General features: G+C 43.3%; 1 protein-coding gene across 3 annotated transcripts in view; it reads left to right on the forward strand.

Annotated features, from left to right (window-relative positions):
* The first annotated feature begins 2809 nt into the window (after window positions 1-2809).
* socs5a (suppressor of cytokine signaling 5a) overlaps window positions 2810-9504 on the forward strand; it is a 64075-nt gene continuing 57380 nt past the window's right edge. Inside the window, exon 1 of one of the 3 annotated variants that reach the window (XM_043695671.1) lies at window positions 2810-3198. The gene's annotated coding sequence lies outside the window, so the exon portion shown is untranslated. The remainder of the gene's footprint in view (window positions 3199-9504) is intronic. The other 2 variants (XM_043695673.1, XM_043695672.1) reach the window with 2 other exon arrangements.

Consider the following 9504-nt stretch of genomic DNA (forward strand, 5'->3'; position numbering starts at 1 on the left):
GCTGTACAGGACATTGGTTAGGCCACTGTTGGAATATTGCGTGCAATTCTGGTCTCCTTCCTATCGGAATGATGTTGTGAAACTTGAAAGGGTTCAGAAAAGATTTACAAGAATGTTGCCAGGGTTGGAGGATCTGAGCTACAGGGAGAGGCTGAACAGGCTGGGGCTGTTTTCCCTGGAGGGGTGACCTTATGGAGGTTTACAAAATTGAGGGGCATGGATAGGATAAGTAGACAAAGTCTTTTACCTGGGCTCAGAGAGTCCAGAACTAGAGGGCATAGGTTTAGGGTGAGAGGGGAAAGATATAAAAGAGACCTAGGGGTAACTTTTTCATGCAGAGGGTGGTACGTGTGTGGAATGAGCTGCCAGAGGATGTGGTGGAGGCTGGTACAATTGCAACATTTAAGAGGCATTTGGATGGGTATATGAATAGGAACGGTTTGGAGGGACATGGGCCAGGTGCTGGCAGGTGGGACTAGTTTGGGTTGGGATATCTGGTCAGCATGGATGGGTTGGACCAAAGGGTCTGTTTCCATGCTGTACAGCCCTATGACTCTATGACTCTTTATGAAATCCTCAGCCCTTGCCTTCCCACCTATTTTTGTGTCGTCTGCTAACTTGGTGATAGTACATTCACTTCCCTCATCCAAGTCATCAATATATAATGGAAATAATTGAGGCATCAGCCTTAAATCCTGTGGCATTCCACTACTTACATCCTGAAAATGCCCTCTCTATCCCAACTCTCTGCCTTTCATTAGTTAGCCTATCGTCTATTCATACCACTGTACTATTCCCAATATCAAGTCATTAATTAGCTTTATATGTAGTACTTTATGGAATGCTTTTTCAAAATCCAAATTTATTATTTCTACTGGTTCTCCTTTTCTTATCCTGCCTAAGCTCCATTAGTTTCCCTAGCACTTTTTTCTCAAGTGATAATTTTTTGGCATTTATTTCTCCCTCAATTTTCATCCCTTGTGGGTGGTATTTTTGGAATGCTAATTATGTTCTCTTCCATAAAGACTTAGATTTAGATTACTTACAGTGTTGAAACAGGCCCTTCGGTCCAACAAGTCCACACCGACCCGCCAAAGCGCAACCCCCCCAGACCCATTCCCCTACATTTTCCCCTTCACCTAACACTACGGGAAATTTAGCATAGCCAATTCACCTAACCTGCACATTTTTGGACTGTGGGAGGAAACCGGAGCACCCGGAAGAAACCCACGCAGACACGGGGAGAATGTGCAAACTCCACACAGTCAGTCACCTGAGGCGGAAACTGAACCCGGGTCTCTGGCGTTGTGAGGCAGCAATGCTAACCACTTTGCCACCATACCGCCCATATTATGCAAAGTATTTATGCAACTCCTCTGTGGGTTACTGGAGCCCTCATTATTCTCCAGCCTCATTCTCTAAAATCACTGTTAACAGTTTTTCCAGGCACTTCAGTCAGATTCAGTCCTTCCCTTCATCTCATTGCCAAACAAAATTGGCTCACAAGATGGGGTTATGCCCAAAATGTCGATTCTCCTGCTCCTTGGTTGCTGCCTGACCTACTGCGCTTTTCCAACAACACATTTTCAGCTCTGATCTCCAGCATCTGCAGTCCTCACTTTCTCCCAAAATTGGCTCACAACCAGATAGACCAGTTCAAGGCAGATGTGAGGTGTTTGTGCTGGCTGTGGTGGTGAGGTATGATGGACATCAGGTTCCTTACTGCCTACAAGGTGGAAATCCTCACATTAGCTGGAGTAGAGTATCTCAGCACTAACAAGGATAAGCAACCTCAGTGGCCAACCAACTGAATGGCCTCCATTGTACTGTGCTTCTCTCCCAGTGATACCAGTAGCACTCATTCTTATTCTACAAGAACTCTTATCCCTCAGACAACTAATGCCCACTCCTGTTATGCAGACAATAGCAGCACCCACCTTCATCTCTACTTCTGGTAAGGCCACTGCACCTTTCATTTGCACCCGCCAGTAGCTCAAAGACTTTCACTTCGATGGACAGCCTCTAAGATTAGACACAAGAAGACAATCTCTGCAGCTGGTTGAGGAAGAAACTCTTTATGTGTTAGAGTAGTAATGGGATCCAAATGGATAGAAATAAAGCAATCATTGCTCAGGATGGTGTAGATAGAATCAAATAAGGAGGGGAAATATGCAGGTCTACGTCAGTAATGGGCCTAAATCAATCCCTCTTGCAAAAGGTTAGCTTGGATTCCGTGGACTGAGAAAACTCCGTGCTCCTGATTCTATGAAGCCTCTTTTTTTCTGAGGTGGAAACATTGCTGTCAGAAAATGCTGGATATGCAACTCTGTCGCAGGCTTCCATAAGCGAAAATTTCATGACTGCTATTGCCCTGTCTCGTACCGGATTCATTGACTGTCAGATTTACTTCGCGTGATGCACACTGCTATGAGAAATACTTTCAGATGTATGTCGGTAACGTTATTGAGCTGTAATTTTTTTTTTCAAAAAAAAAGCACACCACCACCGGTACTTCCAGATTTTTGCAGGCGCTGCACAATGTGCGTGACCCTCCTGCAATCCCACCTTGGAGTAGATGAGGTTGCAGACGGTACAGACTGGAAATGTGCACAAAGCTGGGGAGCAGCTAACTGGGATGACTCACCAGCTGCTGCTCATCCAGCCACGCCCACACCCCCACCTTGTCCGGCTCCCATTGGCACTCCAGTTGTCGAGCGCGAGGGCGCCTCGCCATTGGTCGGGAGCCGCTATCAATCACTCAGTCGCCATGGAGTTCCAGGCGGCAGTGTCGGATGTCCCTCCTCCCCCACCCACAACCCTCGCCTCTCTTCCCCGCCCCAGTCCTCCCTCTCTCTCTCCCCCCCCCCCCCCCTTCATCACCGTCTCCGTCCACCAAGTGCTGCGCGATCACCATTAACTGTCCGGCCAACGGCGCGGGGGCTGCTGTCTTTCCCGTTAGAGGACGGTGTCGGGCTCCGTGTGGCCGGAGGCGGCCGTTTGTCGGGTGTTGCCCTCCCTCCCTCGCTGCTCGGTCGGTGACAGTTGGACCTGAGCTTCTGGCTGGTGCCGTTTCTCTCCCTCCCCTCCCCTCCCCCGTCCTTTTATCTGTATTTCTTGCTCTCTGTCTGTCTCTGTCTTTCTATGGTGCGTTGCGGGTTGAGATGTTTCTGAAGGCGAGGTGTTTGCGGTGGAGTTAAGGTAAGTGCGACAAATTCTCACCCGCCCCCCCGAGTCTTTATTCATGATCTCCAACAAAGGGGAGCTTTTTAATGCAATAACGTTGCGCATAAAATCTGTGCATGATTTTAAAATGTGTTGGAAACTCTGGATTTACGATTTCCAGGATATCAGTTCCCTTTCGACCTCCCCGATATTTTAGGGGAGTGAAAGGGAAGATCTTTGATCTTACTTGAGGTCCCTTTCATCTCCCTCCGCTCTCCTTGTGTCAGCTGGAAACGTATGCTTTTTGTTCTACAAAGGGTCAAACATTATTCTTGAAGATTTGTTTAATGTATTTCTGTTTTTTCATTTTCTAAGTAGCTTTCGTTCTCCTCCCCTCCCCCCGTTTAAACTATCCCTTTTGTTCCTGACTCGCCATCACTCAACAGCGGTGTCACTCTGTTCTCTCTGACTGTAGGAGCTTTCTGTGTGCAAATTGATAGCTGTAAATCCTGCATTACAACAGCCTTTGGATTTCAAAAGTGCATTTGGATCTCCTGATGTTATCAGTGGCGCTGTATGAATTTAAGTCTGTCGGTGGTTGTGTGCAAAATGCTGCCCAATGCTGTAATTCTAAGTATACTTTTTATATGTCAGTCCTACCTTCCAGTTGTGTGCCAGGTGGTATCTGAACCTGAGGGCTCTTGTGTAGTGTTAATGTCCCTAGCTCCAGAGCTAAGAGACCCTGGTTCACATCCCATCTGTTCCCAGAGATATGTAACAACTTCTCTTTAACAAGTTGATTTAAAACAAAATTGTATAGTCACGGTGTTACTAGCCTTTCCTTTTTCTGATATCTATTTGTGGTGAAGTAGATGACTAAAACTGTCTCATTATCAATGTTTTGGTTGTATGATGAATTTCTTTAGATGGAATGAACCTGAACAGATTTCAAAGTCATTGGATTTCACTGTTGTCATTTTTCCCAAGCTGAAGAAAGAGACTTGAGAATAATCTTAATTTTAACTAGGATCCAGTTTATTTCTTTGACACAGTTGGGTCATTAAAAATATTTTTTTGTATCTGACTAGCCTGGAGTGGTGTCTGTTTCTCTGAGAAAGGGAATGCTATGTTTTAAATGCTTTATCAATTTCCTGTCAACCTTCGAATGTGTTCATGATTTTGGAGGTGTTGGTGTTGGACTGGGGTGTACAAAGTTTAACAATCTCATATAACCAGGTTTTAGTCCAACAGGTTTATTTGGAAGCACTAGCTTTTGGAACGCTGCTCCTTTGAGGTAAGCCTGTTGGACTATAACCTAGTGTTGTGATTTTTATCTTAAAATGTGTTGGCTGCAATACACCTAGCGCACTTCATTTGCTGATTATTCATGTTTTGCCATTTTAATTTAATGTCCTTTAGTCTGTTGAGACTGAGCATTTAAGAATGAGGGCAGAGCAGTAGATATTGTTACTTTTGAGGGGTAGGGTTTGCTCGCTGAGCTGTAGGTTTGATATCCAGACGTTTCATTACCTGGCTAGGTAACATCAGTGGTGACCTCCAAGTGAAGCGAAGCTGTTGTCTCCTGCTTTCTATTTATATCTTTCTCCTGGATGTTTACTTTGACTTTAGTAAAGCCTTTGATAAGGTTCTGCATGGTATGCTAATTAGTAAAGTTAGATCACATGGGATTCAGGGTGAGCTTGCTAATGGGATTCAAAATTGGCTTTACGGTAGCTGGCAGAGGATGGTGGTGGAGGGCTGATTTTTGGACGAGAGGTCTGTGATGAGCGGTGTTCTAAGGGATCAGTACTGGGTGCTACGTGAGTAGGAAAGGGTTGAAGGGATGTGGGCCAACTGCAAGCAGGTGGGGCTAGTTTAGTTTGAGAACATGGTTGTCATGGTCTGCTTGGACTGAAGGGTCTGTCCATGCTGTCTGATTCTGTGACTCTATAGTTTAGGTAAGATTGCTACTGAGAAATCTGTGGTTTGAAATTTGGCTTTATGCACTAATGACTAAATTCTAACTAAGCATTCATATTTGAAATTATCATTAAACTAAAATTGAAATTAGTGTCTTTGTAACTGAGTTAACTGTAGCAAAGCATATGTTCAACTTGTTCAAGTTTTTGTAAAAAAAAGGTTATACAACGTACTGTCATGAAATGCATCAGGAAGTTAAGCAGAACTTTGAAAAACTTGTCTTTGGCTTTTTCTCTCAGATATAGTAAATCAGTTGCTGAATTTATTGTGAATGAATGTCATCATACAATTGAGATTTACTTGATTATTCAGTATATTTTGAACATAACTTCCAGTATTGGAGTCTGGAAAATATTGTCAATATGTCTAAATATTTGCTCAGTGAATAAAATATTTAAATTTTAGCTGGTATGGAATAATATTTCTTCAGGAAGCTGCTAGTTTTCTCCTGTATTGTAGTAAAAAAGAGAGGAAACAGCACCTTTCATAACCTCGTGTCAACAGATGTGCTTTAGTTTTAAGGAGAATTGAGGAAACGTGACAGCTAATTGTACGTGGCTAGCAGCAATGAAATAAAACACCAAATCTTCTGTCCATAATGTTGGATAAGAAATGTGTTCACCAGGGTACCAGTAGCACTTTCTAGTTTGAGTAGGGTGTTGAGATCTTTTCCATCGACTAAGGGGAGAGTGAAAGCAGGGTGTCTGTTTAACATCTCATTCAGGAAATGTCTCCTCTGACCCTGTATTGCTTTTTCAGTATTACACTAAAGCATCACTCATAAACATGGGGGCTTATGCCCATAGCACACTAATGCCACTAGTCAAGATTGACACTGAAGCAGGATCTGATTTCTCTGAAATAGTTGGGGTGATTGGCCTCATTCCTGCATTCACTTCTTTGTGGCAATTAGTCATTTGAATTTGTTTTAACTACACCATATAATGTAATAAACAATCAAATTACAGTTTACAGACCATGTAGTTTTACTACTAGATCTGCTGGTTTTCTGATAGGAGCAGGAGAAGAAACCGGTGTTTAGCTTAAGACAGTGTTTTGGACCTCTTCTCTCCTATTTGAAAAATGGTCCCTGTTAAAATTGAACCCTGCCTTAATTTAATATTTTTCAAATTCTGTGAAAGTCTGATAGTCTACGTGGACTGGTACTCAACAGTAATCCTAATCTGACATTTGTGGAATATCGGAAGCAAAAGTGATATGATTTTTGATGACCCTTGAAATGCCATAGCATACAAGGCTACAGACCAAGTGCTTGAAAATGAGATTAGCATAGTTAGATATTTAACTGACATGGACACAATTGGTCGAAGGACCTCTTTCCATGCTGTAAAAAGTCTCTGACTCTGGTTGTAAGTTTACTCACTGAGCTGGAAGGTTTGTTTTCAAGCGTTTCATTACCATACTAGGTAACGTCGTCATCAGTGAACCTCCAGTGAAGCACTGGTGTTATGTCCTGCAGTCTATTTGTGTGAAACAAAGCTGCATTAGAACATTATTTCAACTGGCTACCACACACTGCAGCACAGAGAAACTACAAAGAGCAGAAGAAAATCTATACAGCGTATTTGAAAAGAACGGGTACCAAATGAACACAGTCCATCGATTTTTTTTTTTTCTCATCAACAAAACCGAACCGTCAAAATGCACCCCGAAACCCTGGCCACTCTTATCTACATCCAAGACATCTTAGAAATGACTGCCAGACTACTCTGACCTCTTAGCATCATGGTAGCTCACAAACCCACCAACACACTACAACATCAGCTAATGAACTTGAAAGACCCTACACGGACAGCAAGCAAAACAAATATAATTTACAAAATACTTTGTAACAAACACTGCATTGGACAAATGGGCAGAAAGCTAGCCACCAGAATATATGAACATCAACTAGCCACAAAAAGATATGACCCACTCTCTCACTAGTATCCTTGCATAAGGATGAGAAAGGGCACCACATCCATCCTAGGACAAGCCAAACAAACACACACGTGAATTCCTAGAAGCATGGCATTCCAACTGGAACTCTTACCAACAAACACACTGATTTGACCCCATCTACTACTTTGAGAACAAGAACAGGAAATGACATCACCAACTCACGGAAACCTAAACACCTAAATAGAAAGCAGGAGATAACACCAGCACTTCATTGGAGGCTCACTGATGTTACTTAATATGATGAAACATCTGAAAACAAACTTCCACCTCAGAAAGCAAGCTAACATCCAGGACCTCAACATGAGCTATAAAGTCTCTGACTCTCTCTATGACTTACTGACACAATCTTAATTTGTTCTATGTTTGTGCAAAATTGTGCTGATTAATTGCTTCTCTAGATGTAGTTTTGCTCGCTGAGCTGGAAGGTTGGTTTTCATACGTTTTGTCACCATACTAGCTAACATCAATGAAGATTAGAATGGTGCTGGAAAAGCGCAGCAGGTCAGGCAGCATCTGAGGAACAGGAAAATCGACATTTCAGGCAAAAGCTCTTCATCTTCAGTGAGCCTCTGGATGAAGCACTGATGGTGTAGCCCACTTTCTGTTTATATGTTTGGGCTTCTTTGGGTGGTTGATGTCATTTCCTGTTCATTCTCAGTTTCCTGTTCATTCTCAGGGGCTGGTAAATGGGATTCAAGTCACTGTTGTTTAGATTTCCGGTTGGAACGCCATGCTTCTAGGAATTTTTGTCTCTGTTTGTTTGGCTCATCCTAGGATGGATGTGTTGTCCCAGTCGATGTTGTGTCCTTCCTCATCTGTATGTAAGGATACTAGTGAGAGTGGACCATGTCTCTTTTTGGATAGTTGATGTTCCTGTATCCTGATGGCTAGTTTTCTGCCTGTTTGTCCAATGTGGTGTTCGTTACAGTTCTTGTAAGGTATTTTGTAAATTACATTAGTTTGGCTTGTTGTCTGTATAGGGTCTTTCAAATTCATTTGCTGCTGTTTTAGTGTGGTGTGTTTGTGGTCAACCATGATGTCAAGAGGTCTGTGGAATGGTGCCATTTACCAACCCGGAGTACGTGTTCCCATTTACCACCCCCTGAAAAAGAACGGGAAATGATATCAACTACCCAAGGGAACCCAAACGCATAAATAGAAAGTGGGCTACACCACCAGTGCTTCATCTGGAGGCTCACTGAAGATGTTACCTAGTATGGTAATGAAACGTCTGAAAATGAATCTTCCAGCTTAGCGAACAAACCTACATCCAGAACCTCAATCTGAGCTACATATCTTCTCAAAACTCACTAATTGCTTAATGTTAATTGCAGAAAGTTGCAATTCATGCCCTGTCTATTAATCCTGAATAATTTCATGGTGTTTATGATACATGAATTCTCAGAAAAACATCTCAATAAAACTATTGAGCCTTTTGGGCAACAGCCGAATGCACATCAAAAATTCTGTTTAAAATAATTAGTCATAGAGATGTGCAGCTCGGAAGCAGACACTTAAGTCCAACACGTTAAAGCCGACCAGATATCCTAACCTAATGTAGTCCCATTTGTCAGCACTCGCCCCATATCCCTCTTAAACCCTTCCTATGCATATAACCATCCAAATGCCTTTTTAAATGCTGCAATTGTACCAGCCTCCACTACTACTTCTGGCAGCTCATTCCGTACACGCACCACTCTCTGCATGAAAACGTTGCCCCTTAGGTCCCTTCTATATCTTTCCCCTCTCATCCTAAACCTGTGCCCGCTAGTTCTGGACTTTCCCACCCAAGGGAAAGGACCTTGTCTGTTTATCCTATTCATGCCCCTCATGATTTTATAAACCTCTAAAGTCACCGCTCAGCCTCCGATGCTGCAGGGAAAACAATCTGTTCAGCCTCTCCTTATAGCTCAAATCCTCCAACCCTGGCAACATCCTTAAATCTTTTCTGAACCCTTCAAGTTTCACAACATCCTTCCAATAGGAAGGAGCCCAGAATTGCATGCCATTTTCCAACACTGGCCTAACCAATATCCTGTACTGCTGCAACATTACTTCCCAACTCCTATACTCAATGCTCTGACCAATAAAGGAAAGCATACCAAATGCCACCTTCATCCCCCTCCGTCCACGCATCAATGAATTTAATACACGCCGTGACGTCGAACAATTCTTTCGTCTCCTCCGCCCACAGTGGTAGTCTGGCGCACTGACCTCTACACTGCTGAAGCCAAACGCCAACTCGAGGATACCTCTTACTACTGCCCCCTTGACCATGAGCCCCCATCACCAAACCATCATCTCCCAGACCATACAGAACCTCATCACCTCAGGAGATCTCCCACCCACAGCTTCCAACCTCATAGTCCGGGAACCCCGCACTGCCCGGTTCTACCCCCT

The sequence above is a fragment of the Chiloscyllium plagiosum genome, chromosome 9, assembly GCF_004010195.1.
Source record: "Chiloscyllium plagiosum isolate BGI_BamShark_2017 chromosome 9, ASM401019v2, whole genome shotgun sequence".
NCBI lineage: Eukaryota > Metazoa > Chordata > Chondrichthyes > Orectolobiformes > Hemiscylliidae > Chiloscyllium > Chiloscyllium plagiosum.